The 16,519-nt window shown below is 42.7% G+C and overlaps 1 pseudogene; it reads right to left on the bottom strand.

Annotated features, from left to right (window-relative positions):
* Window positions 1-16,519, bottom strand: part of LOC128657054 (zinc finger protein 260-like) — a 57,214-nt pseudogene that overhangs the window by 25,047 nt on the left and 15,648 nt on the right.

Here is a 16,519-nt window from a genome sequence, read left to right as displayed (position 1 = left end):
AATAATCCAGGTAAATATTAAGTTTGTAAAATTATTTTGACAGGCAGATCTTTAGTTTTAAAAAAATGAAAGTCCAAAAAGAGCCCAGATTTGGCAGAGTGCATTAACAAAATCTATGCTAAATTAATAATAGAACAATTTGATACCTCTATAAACTCAGAAATTAAAATCAAAGACTCTGACTTCCGGTGGGCGGCTCTACAAGATGGCTGCAAGCTCCATCAGCTCTGCAGAAGACTACTCCTGAAGCTAATATTGCTGCCACTTTCAAAGCCATCTGCATCTCCCTTGACAGGCAAGCTGTCCGGGAATATCCAGCAGACAGAAGAAACTACAGCTCTTCTACCCCGGAACGTCATTTTACAGATTATAGCCATCGGGCACTGTGGCGGGAATCTGCTGCCACATTGAATTGTATATATATTTCATAGAGTTGCTCTCTCTGCACAATGGAGAACTGCGTCGCCAAAGACTGCTCTGCCGGCTCTTACATCTCAGCAGAACTACAAGCTATATTCTTGCCTAAACTAGAGAGACTCTTGTGTTCCTGCGCTGACTTATGTGTAATGTTAGCAATAGAGAAACAATCTGGTCAGCAGGAGAAACTTACCCTCGAGCCCACCACAAGAATTATCACATTCATGCCTCCCAATGACAGCCTCAAGGCCCCACACCAACCAGTGAGCGGAACAGTCTCCCATGACTCTCACCTAGTGGGGTCCGTTATGGAACTGAAAACCGGACCAGAGGAGAGCCTGCCGACATGTCCGTTTACTCACCCACTGTCGCTTTCTGCTCCAGAGCTAGATGTCCAGGCGATCTGGTTGGGATGCGCTATGGAGCCGACTGTTTACCCACAGTATAACTTACAGCTCTCTCACGTGGCTCTGACTGCTTCCCCGTCCTCAGTCACGGATCTTGGCTCAGGCATTGGAAAGGAGGCTGCTTGTAATCCTGCCTGCTCTGCTGTTCCTGCAGTTGGGTTTCCTGTTGCTCCGGGTACCCTCCTAGTTCCATCTGAGGCACGACAGGTTGGCTGCAACTCCGGGTTAGAAATCATGCTGGCCATATATCTGATCACTAGCCCAGGAGATAAAATGCAGGGCATTGTGGATGAGAGTTCTGCAGGATGCTGGAGACAGTGTAAGAACTGCTTGGCTACAGGGGTTGGCTGACTTTTACCGTTTTCTCTTTACTCATGCGACAGGGATCTCTGGACACATTGAGACTGGCTTATTTTTTACACTTTGAGTACATCATTAAATTCATTTGAAAGCCGCTCATAAATTAGCAATTCCCTCTTTATGGCCCCCTGCTCTTTGTGTTGTTGTTGTTGTTGTGTTGTTTTATTAAGTGTGTGTATCGTTGTTTATTACAGACTTCCATTGCCCGACTAGAGATTACACAGGCTGTCAAACACTCCCATTCAACACCGGCTCCCTGCTGGATCCTACTGAGTATTCATGATGCTCGCATAAATCTATTGTTTATAACGTTTGCTATGGCAGCTTAGTGTAATCTCCCCACACCTAACTTGTACATATCCTCTTAAACACCTGCATGAGTACTTCTATATTCTCTCACTAACGTAAGCCTCCCTCTCACACTTTGTTAAATATCTCAACCAGCGTTTGGAATTTACTGTATAGCTGCCACATGAATGCCCCTTAATGCCCCCACTGACCCTGGTATTTAGTGCACTACAGATCTTAGAAATTGAATCACATTTTATCACTCTCACATATCCGTGCTGAAAGTTCTGCATTATTATTTTCTATATTCTAACTCTTTGTACAATGAGTGAATCGTTATTTTCTGAGGGCCTCTAGTGGCTACTTTGGTATTGCAGCACACTTCCTTTGGCTCTGAGTTGCGATCACCCAACAGCAATTTATTGTAAGATTCTGCTCAACCAGACATCTGTATAGAAACAGGTATGCCTTAACATTCTCTATGTATCTGCTTGATTTTTCTTTTTCAACTCTGATATGATTGTTTATTGTTTTTCCCTTGTATGCTTGCATTGTTTCTTCCACACTTTATATTGGTTTCAAAGGGGAGGCTGTAAGACAGATCATAACTTAATTAAAAGCAATTAGGTGTAGTTTCTCAGCTGTGTTATCATAACCCAGGTCAACTACCTAGATTTGGGACATCCCACCTCCTTACATATAAAACTGTACTTCTGAATTGCTGCACAATCATATTGTTGTTTGCTGAGACCTGTAATATGTTATAACTCTTATAATATGTCGAAAATTTTGGTCACGCTGCCTTCTTATAAGGGACACATCTCCACTGTAACTCCACAGTTTGGCTGATCAGTGTTTATATGCTACACTGCCTGATACTTGTTCTGTAACCAGCGATATGCACTCTTGGGATTAGATCTCATTGTGAGAACTAGATCGCTTCTGCAAACTAATGTCTCAACGTACATACAAGCTCTTGCTTTGAACTATAGCCAGACATAATTAACCATTCTAAATAGCCTCTGTAAATGCACATCCCACTCATATATACCAAGAAGTTATGGAGTAAATGCATACATGTAATAACACGGCAGCCACATTTTTCACAGTCAATGTCTATTAGATGATATCTGCCGGGATATGTAATATAATATACTTTATTAGTTAATTTTCCTAATTTAAGGTGGTTAAGCTTAGTCTTGTTAGTTTATTAAACTGAAATACAGAGTATATATTATCTTACTCATGAAAATTGTGGGCCCTCTCCCCCCCCCCCTCCACTTGATATATTCGCTGCACTTGATAGTTGCATTCGTGGGCTTATCCACAATACTATATGTATCAGCCTTCTCATTTTGAGATGTAATATCCTTTTGCCCCTTTGTAATTTTTGTCTCTGTTTAAGGAGGTTTAGTTTAGTCTTGATAGTTTATTATTTGTTTAGTTAGTTTATAAAAAAAAAAAAAAACCCCAGCATTGTGGTACAAATGAACACTTCTGTTAGAAAGTTCTCTAGGCCATACAAGTCCTTTGCAAATCTAAATATAATCGTGAACGTTTCATTCTAATGCATTCAATGGATTATGTTGTTAAACCATGCTGTATCATCAATTCTATGCTATTTTATCGCACCCTGCGAGGTGTCTTGGATCTGTAACTTATCATTGTACCATGTGTTGGTTATAAATAAAATTTAAAAAAAAAAAAAATCAAAGACTCTTTTTGGCAAAAGGAAAAACTTAAAGGGACAATATACACTCATTTTTTTCTTTGCATAAATGTTTTGTAGATGATCTATTTATATAGCCCATAAAGTTTTTTTAGTTTTTTTTTAAATGGATAGTTTTGCTTATTTTTAAATAACATTGCTCTGAATTTCAGACGCCTAACCAAGCCCCAAAGTTTTAGGAGAATACTGACGTATACCTATTCCAGCTTGCTTCTGTTTGTGTAAAGGGTCTTTTAATATGCAAAGGGAGAGTGTCTGATATTTCCCAATTGCAGTGGGTGTTCCAGTAACCTTTTAAACAGAGCTAAACTGAGAGCTTCTAAGTAAGTTTTTAAACTGTTTTATACTGGATTTTTATATCAGTATCGGTGCATATTATTCTTTATAGTAAAGTATTACATGCAGTTATATGAAAATAGGTGTATACTGTCCCTTTAAACAGTCATATCCCAAAGAAATACAAACTTTGTTACATTTCCATTTAGGGGGTCAAAGCTCTTGACATACACAATACAGGGAGTGCAGAATTATTATGCAAATGAGTATTTTGACCACATCATCCTCTTTATGCATGTTGTCTTACTCCAAGCTGTATAGGCTCGAAAGCCTACTACCAATTAAGCATATTCGGTGATGTGCATCTCTGTAATGAGAAGGGGTGTGGTCTAATGACATCAACACCCTATATCAGGTGTGCATAATTATTAGGCAACTTCCTTTCCTTTGGCAAAATGGGTCAAAAGAAGGACTTGACAGGCTCAGAAAAGTCAAAAATAGTGAGATATCTTGCAGAGGGATGCAGCACTCTTAAAATTGCAAAGCTTCTGAAGCGTGATCATCGAACAATCAAGCGTTTCATTCAAAATAGTCAACAGGGTCGCGTGAAGAAGCGTGTGGAAAAACCAAGGCGCAAAATAACTGCCCATGAACTGAGAAAAGTCAAGCGTGCAGCTGCCAAGATGCCACTTGCCACCAGTTTGGCCATATTTCAGAGCTGCAACATCACTGGAGTGCCCAAAAGCACAAGGTGTGCAATACTCAGAGACATGGCCAAGGTAAGAAAGGCTGAAAGACGACCACCACTGAACAAGACACACAAGCTGAAACGTCAAGACTGGGCCAAGAAATATCTCAAGACTGATTTTTCTAAGGTTTTATGGACTGATGAAATGAGAGTGAGTCTTGATGGGCCAGATGGATGGGCCCGTGGCTGGATTGGTAAAGGGCAGAGAGCTCCAGTCCGACTCAGACGCCAGCAAGGTGGAGGTGGAGTACTGGTTTGGGCTGGTATCATCAAAGATGAGCTTGTGGGGCCTTTTCGGGTTGAGGATGGAGTCAAGCTCAACTCCCAGTCCTACTGCCAGTTTCTGGAAGACACCTTCTTCAAGCAGTGGTACAGGAAGAAGTCTGCATCCTTCAAGAAAAACATGATTTTCATGCAGGACAATGCTCCATCACACGCGTCCAAGTACTCCACAGCGTGGCTGGCAAGAAAGGGTATAAAAGAAGAAAATCTAATGACATGGCCTCCTTCTTCACCTGATCTGAACCCCATTGAGAACCTGTGGTCCATCATCAAATGTGAGATTTACAAGGAGGGAAAACAGTAAACCTCTCTGAACAGTGTCTGGGAGGCTGTGGTTGCTGCTGCATGCAATGTTGATGGTGAACAGATCAAAACACTGACAGAATCCATGGATGGCAGGCTTTTGAGTGTCCTTGCAAAGAAAGGTGGCTATATTGGTCACTGATTTGTTTTTGTTTTGTTTTTGAATGTCAGAAATTTATATTTGTGAATGTTGAGATGTTATATTGGTTTCACTGGTAAAAATAAATAATTGAAATGGGTATATATTTGTTTTTTGTTAAGTTGCCTAATAATTATGCACAGTAATAGTCACCTGCACACACAGATATCCCCCTAAAATAGCTATAACTAAAAACAAACTAAAAACTACTTCCAAAACTATTCAGCTTTGATATTAATGAGTTTTTTGGGTTCATTGAGAACATAGTTGTTGTTCAATAATAAAATTAATCCTCAAAAATACAACTTGCCTAATAATTCTGCACTCCCTGTAGAAAGAAATGAATATCCCAATTTAATGGTATGAAATTAAATGTTATTTGTATAGCTCTTTATTGTTTAGTTTTTTTTAAAACCCAACAGGGTACACACAGCTTTTAATAAAACAGTAAACCAGCAATGATTTACAACGCTACAATTAATTGTGATTATGTCTGTTTTTGTTGATGTTATGTTATTTCAGAGTCAAAATGCCAACGTGGTATATATCCCTATATTTGCAGGATGATGCTTCATAAAGTTGTTAATGGTGCATTTACTTTTATGTTTTGACCCGATTACGTTTGTAAAATCGTCTTGCGTGACGTAAAGGCGATGCATTACATTTGAGTCTATACCCCGTTGGTTTAAAATAAATAAAAAAACAACAACAAAAAACACACACACACACCTACAATCGCCTGTGACGTCACACACGTAAACACACTTGGTCCATGCACACCTTAGACAAATCACACATGTACACCTGCGCAAGGCATCCCTTAGTCACATCACACACATAGGGGTCAATTTATCAAGCTCCGTACAGATCTTGATGCCCCGTGTGTCTAAAGACCGCTGCTCCATAACCTGTCCGCCTGCTCTGAGGCTGCGGACAAAAATTAACCCAATCGAATACGATCAGGTTGATTGACATCCCCTCGGCCGCAAATCTGCAGGGGGCGGTATTGCACCAGCAGTTCACAAGAACGGCTAGTGCAATGATAAATGCCGACAGCGTATGCTGTAGACATTTATTGATGTGCAGCGGACATGATACGCTACATCGTATCATGTCCACTTGCACTATAATAAATTGACCCCATACACTCACCTGTACTGATTTTGTCACAGATTTCCTGCTTCAAAGCTTCCAAGTCATTAGTCTGTTCAGCATTAGATGTGACTTCAGTCTTAAAATCACCTGCATAGATCGTATAAATAAGGTCACAGTATAGCTTTTTTTGCACTGCACAAAGAAGTTGTAATTAATATTAGAATGCCAAACACGCACACTAACGAGCACAATGCATCCCTCAGACACATCACACACGTACACTCACCTGTGCCCTGTATCCCTCAGACACATCACACACGTACACTCACCTGTGCCCTGTATCCCTCAGACACATCACACACGTACACTCACCTGTGCCCTGTATCCCTCAGACACATCACACACATACACTCACCTGTGCCCTGTATCCCTCAGACACATCACACATGTACACTCACCTGTGCCCTGTATCCCTCAGACACATCACACACGTACACTCACCTGTGCCCTGTATCCCTCAGGTACATCACACACGCACACTAACCAGCACAATGCATCCCTCAGACACAGCACACACGTACACTCACCTGTGCCCTGTATCCCTCAGACACATCACACACGTACACTCACCTGTGCCCTGTATCCCTCAGACACATCACACACGTACACTCACCTGTGCCCTGTATCCCTCAGACACATCACACACATACACTCACCTGTGCCCTGTATCCCTCAGACACATCACACATGTACACTCACCTGTGCCCTGTATCCCTCAGACACATCACACACGTACACTCACCTGTGCCCTGTATCCCTCAGGTACATCACACACGCACACTAACCAGCACAATGCATCCCTCAGACACAGCACACACGTACACTCACCTGTGCCCTGTATCCCTCCGACACATCATACACGTACACTCACCTGTGACCTGTATCCCTCAGACACATCATACACGTACACTCACCTGTGTCCTGTATCCCTCAGACACATCACACATGTACACTCACCTGTGCCCTGTATCCCTTAGACACATCACACATGTACACTCACCTGTGCCCTGTATCCCTCAGACACATCACACACGTACACTCACCTGTGCCCTGTATCCCTCAGACACATCACACACGTACACTCACCTGTGCCCTGTATCCCTCAGGCACATCACACATGTATACTCACCTATGCCCTGTATCCCTCAGACACATCACACATGTACACTCACCTGTGCCCTGTATCCCTCAGACACATCACACACATACACTCACCTGTGCCCTGTATCCCTCAGGCACATCACACATGTACACTCACCTGTGCCCTGTATCCCTCAGACACATCACACATGTACACTCACCTGTGCCCTGTATCCCTCAGACACATCACACACATACACTCACCTGTGCCCTGTATCCTTCAGACACATAACACACGTACACTCACCTGTGCCCTGTATCCCTCAGACACATCACACACATACACTCAACTGTGCCCTGTATCTCTCAGGCACATTACACACATACACTCACCTGTGCCCTGTATCTCTCAGGCACATTACACACATATTCTCACCTGTGCCCTGTATCCATCAGACACATCACACACATACACTCACCTGTGCCCTGTATCTCTCAGGCACATTACACACATTCTCACCTGTGCCCTGTATCCATCAGACACATCACACACGTACACTCACCTATGCCCTGTATCCCTCAGACACATCACACATGTACACTCACCTGTGCCTTGTATCCCTCAGACACATCACATATATACACTTGCCTGTGCACTGCATTCATGAGACGCAAGTGGAGCAAAATCATTAACGGTACAATTAGTGTGACCTTGTGCACAATCATCATCAAATACATGACATTTTCAGATAGATTCACTTTTATTATCTAATTTGTTTTGTTCCCTTGGTATCCTTTGAAACCAAGAGAATGAAGAAAATTAGATTATAGAAGTAAATTCGAAAGTTATTTAAAATTATATTCTCTCTGTATCTATCTGAAACGTCATGTCTGTGATAATGATTGTGCGCAAGGTCAGACTAAGGGTAACGTTAACGGTTCTGCTCCCCATTCTCTCTACCTCATGAAAGAAAAATTAAGGGTTTCATGTCCCTTTACCGAGGCTGACATTTATTTAGCGCACCCTATACTTTAAATGGATAGAGCAGGATTTGCTACTAACGCTCATATTACATTGGCGACAAAAGTGTTACACTCGAGCACATTACAAAATAGCACTGGAAACTTAGTGCTTTTAGAGACCTGAAGTAAAATGTAAAAAACAAAAATAATCCTTTTATGAATCAGATAGAGAGTAATTTTATACAACTTTACAATGTACTTCTGTTACCAAGAGAATGAAGCAAATGCTGGGAGCTAGCTGTACACATCTGCTGAGCCAATAACAAGAGGCATATCTGTGCAGACATCAAACATCAACTATTTTATACAACTTTACAATGTACTTCTGTTACCAAGAGAATGAAGCAAATGCTGGGAGCTAGCTGTACACATCTGCTGAGCCAATGACAAGAGGCATATCTGTGCAGACACCAAACATCAACTAGCCAGTAGGGCATTGCTGCCCCTGAGCCTACCTAAGTATGCTATTCAACAAAGGATACCAAGAAAACACAGAAAATTAGATACTAGAAGTAAATTGGAAAGTTTGTTTAAACTCTATCCTCTATCTGAAGCACAAAAGTTTATTTTGACTTTACTGTCCCATTAAAACACATATATAATACATTAAAATTAAGTATTTCACTTAGAGTTATACATATTTAATACAAAAACAAGGTTTATTATTGAAAGAAATGTTCTAATAGTGATTTAAAGGGATATGGTCTAGGATCTGGTGCACAAAGGTGTATATGTGTTTATATATATATATATATATATATATATAAATAAATAAATACAGTATATATATGTATGTGTGTGTAAATATACAGATGTCTATGCACAAAGGGACTCAGCAAGGTCACAATATCCGACCTCCATATGTTACCGCGCCTGAGGCATTGGCTCTTGCAATAAAATTTTACTTTTAACTTGTAATATGAGTACAAGAATAGGAGCGCTATAGATTTAACTTGAGTGGAGTTAGCACTCAGCAGTGCTTATATTTTTGTGCTTCATGTGTAATCTAGCCCTTAGTTATTCATACATGAGCTGCTCACTGACTTGTGTCTGCTGTGTAACCATCTGAGAAAATATAACTGTTATTTACATGAGGCACAATGTCACCATCAGAATATTCCCTTTACTTAACCTCTTAATGACAGACGTACCATGTACGTCTGTGGTCGTTTTGAGTTTAACTAGCGCAACTTCGGAGGCAAGATCTGCGCTATATCCGGCGGATATTTAAGGGTAGTGTATTAATTATTGCTAATCACCTGTAGCCGTATTTATAGGAACTTCATCCTCCTCAGTCTTCACGTGATCACACACATACGGTTCTCCTCTGTACTCAACTGCTGAGCCATCTGAAGGCGTCACATCCATACGGCCTGTACAATAAGAATATACATGCATATGTGTAAGTTATTTGTAGTGCTCATGGGATATATTAATTTCTCTCTCATTATATATAACGAAAAATCATGTGAGAACGCAAAACAATTACTATGTGCACACAAGAGAATTATTTAGTAGACCCACACTCACCTGTAACTTACATACCTAACACACAATATATGTGCACACTCACCTGTAACCCACATACCTCACACACAATATATGTGCACACTCACGGTAACTCACACACAATATATGTGCACACTCGCGGTAACTCACACACAATATATGTGCACACTCACCTGTAACTCACACACAATATATGTGCAGACTCACCTGTAACTCACATACCTAACACACAATATATGTGCACACTCACCTGTAACTCACATACCTAAGTTATTTGTAGTGCTCATGGGATATATTAATTTCTCTCTCATTATATATAACAAAAAATCATGTGAGAACGCAAAACAATTACTATGTGCACACAAGAGAATTATTTAGTAGACCCACACTTACCTGTAAATTACATACCTAACACACAATATATGTGCACACTCACCTGTAACCCACATACCTCACACACAATATATGTGCACACTCACGGTAACTCACACACAATATATGTGCACACTCACCTGTAACTCACACACAATATATGTGCACTCTTACCTGAAACTCACATACCTAACACACAATATATGTGCACACTCACCTGTAACTCACACACAATATATGTGCACACTCACCTGTAACTCACACACAATATATGTGCACACTCACCTGTAACTCACACACAATATATGTGCACACTCACCTGTAACTCACACACAATATATGTGCAGACTCACCTGTAACTCACAATATATGTGCACACTCACCTGTAACTCACATACCTAACACACAATATATGTGCACACTCACCTGTAACTCACGTACCTCACACACAATATATGTGCACACTCACGGTAACTCACACACAAGGTATGTGCCCACTCACCTGTAACTCACATACCTCACACACAATATATGTGCACACTCACCTGTAACCCACATACCTCACACACAATATATGTGCACACTCACCTGTAACTCACATACCTAACACACAATATATGTGCACACTCACCTGTAACTCACATACCTAACACACAATATATGTGCACACTCACCTGTAACTCGCATACCTAACAAACAATATATGTGCACACTCACCGGTAACTCATGTACCTCACGCACAATATATGTGCACACTCACCTGTAACCCACATACCTAACACACAATATATGTGCACACTCACGGTAACTCACACACAATATATGTGCACACTCACCTGTAACCCACATACCTCACACACAATATATGTGCACACTCACCTTAAACTCACACACAATATATGTGCAGACTCACTTGTAACTCACGTACCTCACACAGAATATATGTGCAAACTAACCAGTAACTAACGTACCTCACACACAATATATGTGCACACTCACCTGTAACTCACGTACCTCACACACAATATATGTGCACACTCACCTGTAACTCACACACAATATATGTGCACTCACCTGTAACCCACATAGCTCACACACAATATACTGTATGTGCTGACTCACCTGTAACTCACGTACCTCACACACATAATATATGTGCACACTCCCCTGTAACTCACACACAATATATGTGCTGACTCACCTGTAACCCACACCATATATGCACAACCACCTTGTGTACAATCACCTGTAACCCAAAAACACACAACACCCATGCTACCTTCATCCCTGAGACACCTGCACACTCACCTGTAAACCTGTGTCCCGGAGACACAATACATATTCACCTGTAACACATATCCCTCAGACACAAAATATGTGCAGTTACCTGTGACCTGCATTCCTCAGACACAACACACGTGCACACTCACCTGTAACCTGTGTCTCTCAGACATACCACAAGTGCACACTCACCTTTAATCCATGTCCCTCAGACACAACATACATGTACACTTACCTGTGACCTGCATCCCTCAGACACACCACAAGTGCCCACTCACCTGTATCCTGTGTCCCTCAGACACACCACAAGTGCCCACTCACCTGTATCCTGTGTCCCTCAGACACACCACAAGTGCACACTCACCTGTATCCTTTGACCCTCAGACACACCACAAGTGCACACTCACCTGTATCCTGTGTCCCTCAGACACACCACAAGTGCACACTCACATTGACTGATGCTGTCACTGGTTTCCTCATCTGGTGCTTCCAGCTGACGTGTCACACACAGATCTTCTGTTCTCTCAGCTTTCACTATATCAGCATTATCTTCATCTGTACAAATAAAGTAGATTCCCTTTTTATATCACATGATCTAGTTTTTTTTATAACTTTACCATAACACAGTTTGTGCATTTCCCAGACAGACAATAACAACAGCAAATTCACACATTCTCCTTTTCCCTCTCATCCTTTTTTTTTTTTTTTTTTTTACCGTGAGCCTCTATATACCAGTATACAAAATACAACATGAACTAAACAAGGGTTAAACTCATTGTGTTATCTGCGCTTATAAACCAGACCGTAAACTACAAGGGAGAGCAGTAAGTAACTGTGTGCACAGCCCCGGCAGACTCTCACGTATTACTACTCACCGGCAGGGAGGGAGAGCAGTAAGTAACTGTGTGCACAGCCCCGGCACACTCTCACGTATTACTACTCACCGGCAGGGAGGGAGAGCAGTAGGTAACTGTGTGCACAGCCCCGGCAGACTCTCACGTATTACTACTCACCGGCAGGGAGGGAGAGCAGTAAGTAACTGTGTGCACAGCCCTGGCAGACTCTCACGTATTACTACTCACCAGCAGGGAGGGAGAGCAGTAAGTAACTGTGCGCACAGCCCCGGCAGACTCTCACGTATTACTAGTCACCGGCAGGGAGGGAGAGCAGTAAGTAACTGTGTGCACAGCCCCGGCAGACTCTCACGTATTACTACTCACCGGCAGGGAGGGAGAGCAGTAAGTAACTGTGTGCACAGCCCCGGCAGACTCTCACGTACTACTACTCAGCGGCAGGGAGGGAGAGCAGTAAGTAACTGTGTGCACAGCCCCGGCAGACTCTCACGTATTACTACTCACCGGCAGGGAGGGAGAGCAGTAAGTAACTGTGTGCACAGCCCCGGCAGACTCTCACGTATTACTACTCACCGTCAGGGAGGGAGAGCAGTAAGTAACTGTGTGCACAGCCCCGGCAGACTCTCACGTATTACTACTCACCGGCAGGGAGGGAGAGCAGTAAGTAAATGTGTGCACAGCCCCGGCAGACTCTCACGTATTACTACTCACCGGCAGGGAGGGAGAGCAGTAAGTAAATGTGTGCACAGCCCCGGCAGACTCTCACGTATTACTACTCACCGGCAGGGAGGGAAAGCAGTAAGTAACTGTGTGCACAGCCCCGGCAGACTCTCACGTATTACTACTCACCGGCAGGGAGGGAGAGCAGTAAGTAACTGTGTGCACAGCCCCGGCAGACTCTCACGTATTACTACTCACCGGCAGGGAGGGAGAGCAGTAAGTAACTGTGTGCACAGCCCCGGCAGACTCTCACGTATTACTACTCACCGGCAGGGAGGGAGAGCAGTAAGTAACTGTGTGCACAGCCCCGGCAGACTCTCACGTATTACTACTCACCGGCAGGGAGGGAGAGCAGTAAGTAACTGTGTGCACAGCCCCGGCAGACTCTCACGTATTACTACTCACCGGCAGGGAGGGAGCAATGTATTTCAGTCTGATGACTATTCATGTCATCTGTCTCATCCTCTTCCTTCACATTTAATAGCCCAGTGCCCGGGTTTTCCTCTAGACGCCCTGTAATTACAGCAGGAAATTATCTGATAGAGCACAGTACAGGGTGTAACATAAACTTATATAACAGCAGTTTGTATGTTTTATCTTCTTTTACAATAATATCCTGAAGTCTAATTAAATCACGCTTTGTATTAAATGCAGCCACTTACAGCAATGAGTAAAATGTAATCACTTTTGGGAAGAAATTGGCACAGATTTTATATAATACAATTTAAATAATAAAAAAATAAGTACAGTAGCACAGCTAAGGAGAAAAAAAAATCACAATTTAAATGGTTAAAATGGCCAAAATAAACCAGTGTCTTGGAATACTGTAGTCACATCGTACGTACCTAACTACTTGACCCAACTTAATTTGTGCCTACCTCAGTATTCTCTCATGACAAGCACTGCTGTCATACATAAAGCATGCTCCTGAGCCTACTTCAGTGTGCTCCCATGACAATCACTGCTGCCTCATATAGAGCATGATCCTGTACCTACCTCAGTATGCTCTCATGACAAACACTGCTGCCTCATATAGAGCATGCACCTGTACCTACCTCAGTATGCTCTCATTACAAACACTGCTGCCTCATATAGAGCATGATCCTGTACCTACCTCTGTATGCTCTCATTACAAACACTACAGCCTCATATATAGCATGCACCTGTACTTACCTCAGTATGCTCTCATTACAAACACTGCTGCCTCATATAAAGCATGATACTGTACCTACCTCAGTATGCTCTCATTACAAACACTGCTGCCTCATATAAAGCATGATCCTGTACCTACCTCAGTATGCTCTCATTACAATCACTGCTGCCTCATATAGAGCATGCTCCTGTACCTACCTCAGTATTCTCTCATTACAAACACTGCTATCTTATATAGAGCATGATCCTGTACCTACCTCAGTATGTTCTCATTACAAACACTGCTGCCTCATATAGAGCATGATCCTGTACCTACCTCAGTATGCTCTCATTACAATCACTGCTGCCTCATATAGAGCATGCGCCTGTACCTGCCTCAGTATGCTCTCATTACAAACACTGCTGCCTCATATAGAGCATGATCCTGTACCTACCTCAGTATGCTCTCATTACAAACACTGCTGCCTCATATAGAGCATGATCCTGTACCTACCTCAGTATGCTCTCATTACAAACACTGCTGCCTCATATAGAGCATGCGCCTGTACCTACCTCAGTATGCTCTCATTACAAACACTGGTGCCTCATATAGAGCATCATCCTGTACCTACCTCAGTATGCTCTCATTACAAGCACTGCTGCCTCATATAGAGCATGATCCTGTACCTACCTCAGTATGCTCTCATTACAAACACTGCTGCCTCATATAGAGCATGCGCCTGTACCTACCTCAGAATGCTCTCATTACAAACACTGCTGCCTCATATAGAGCATGATCCTGAGCCTACCTCAGTATGCTCTCATTACAAACACTGCTGCCTCATATAGAACATGATCCTGTACCTACCTCATTATGCTCTCATTACAAACACATCTGCCATATATAGAACATGCGCCTGTACCTATCTCAGTATGCTCTCATAAACATTGCTGCGATATATAGAGCACGCTCCTCTGCCTATCTCAATATGCTCTCATGAAAAACATTGCTGCCATATATAGAGTGCGCTCCTGAGCCTAGTTAAGTATGCTCTTATGACAAGCACTACTGCCATATATACAGCACGCTCCTGTGCCTACCTCAGTATGCTCTCATGACAATCACTGCTGCCATAAATAGTGCATGCTCCTTGTCACGGATACCAAGCTGCCAAGGCAACCCCCACCCCCCTACAACCTAAGTCACTGTTTATTATATTGTTTTTGCTTTTTTTGTGGCTTACGCATTGTCCTAGACTCATTCTGTCCTGTGCTCGCACTGTTTGTACCTCCTCATGGAAGACCTGATCGCTTACCGCCTGACCCCTTCCTGGCTGGCCGGACTCACGGAACTACTACCCAGCCAAGCTACCCCGTAACCCCGCTGACCTTTACCCTAGGTCGCTCCAGTGGCCTTTTGTCACAGAGCTCCGCTCTTTTGGGGATTAGTACCCTCTAGGGAGGGCAAGAGGTGGGATGATTGCCGGAAGGGAGCTCCCTTGTGAACTTGGGGTTTCGGACCCCCCTACAACTCCTACACCCCCTGGCTTACCCTGTGTACCTTTGACCAGCTGCTGCTTCGGCCCCCATCGACGGATCGTGACACTTTTTGGACTGGGACACCTTGGGGACCGGGGCTCTCCACTGGTACCTGGGAATAGCCGCCGCTCCCTCAGGATCACCACGAATACACTGCCTCTGTATTACGGGGACTATGGCTCCTATGGGGGCGCCAGTCTGTCTGGAGGGGCGGGAGATCTGGGGGTCAGATAAGACCCTTATGATGGGCAGTGTGTATATAAGAAAAAGAAGGGGAGTGGTGCGAGTGCTAGCTCTAAGGTATATTTGCTCTCTCTTCCTATAGGGGATCATTGATTCCTAAGAAATGATCCAAAAAATATTGTGCAAAGAAAGGAAGTGTGGGACAGAATCCAAGCTGGAAATTGAAGACTCCCTCTGTGTTTTTTGACACAGGATTTCTTGAAGTGGACGAGATTCACAAAGCTTGCTGGTCTGACGTCACCATCTATACCGGAGCTCCCAACGGACTGTCAATACACGTTTGTATATCGGAGAACTGTGAGTTACAAAGCTGTGCACAGCCGAAGAATCTATTTCTGATATTGGTGCAAGACACTATACACCAACGAATAAGTCACAAACCATTTGGGAACATTTTAGCTTAACATACAAGTATTGGCTTTGTTTTATTGTTTTTTGCTAATCGTTACCATAAGATACAAAAATAGCGCTATTTAGTATGTAAGATTGCTACCTACAATTGATAACATATCATTGCTGAGGTACACTTAGTATTAAATATATTGATTATTATAGATGCCGGCATCTTATAGCAACTTTAGTGTGCTACATTAGCAATTTTTAGCATTTTAATAAATCTTTTGTTACATTTTGTACAAATCACTTCTTGTCACCTTGTCTCAT

Source organism: Bombina bombina, chromosome 4 (genome assembly GCF_027579735.1).
Source record: "Bombina bombina isolate aBomBom1 chromosome 4, aBomBom1.pri, whole genome shotgun sequence".
Taxonomy (NCBI): Eukaryota; Metazoa; Chordata; class Amphibia; order Anura; family Bombinatoridae; genus Bombina; species Bombina bombina.
The sequence above is the reverse complement of the archived record's forward strand: the minus strand, read 5'-3'. Positions and strand labels throughout refer to the sequence as shown.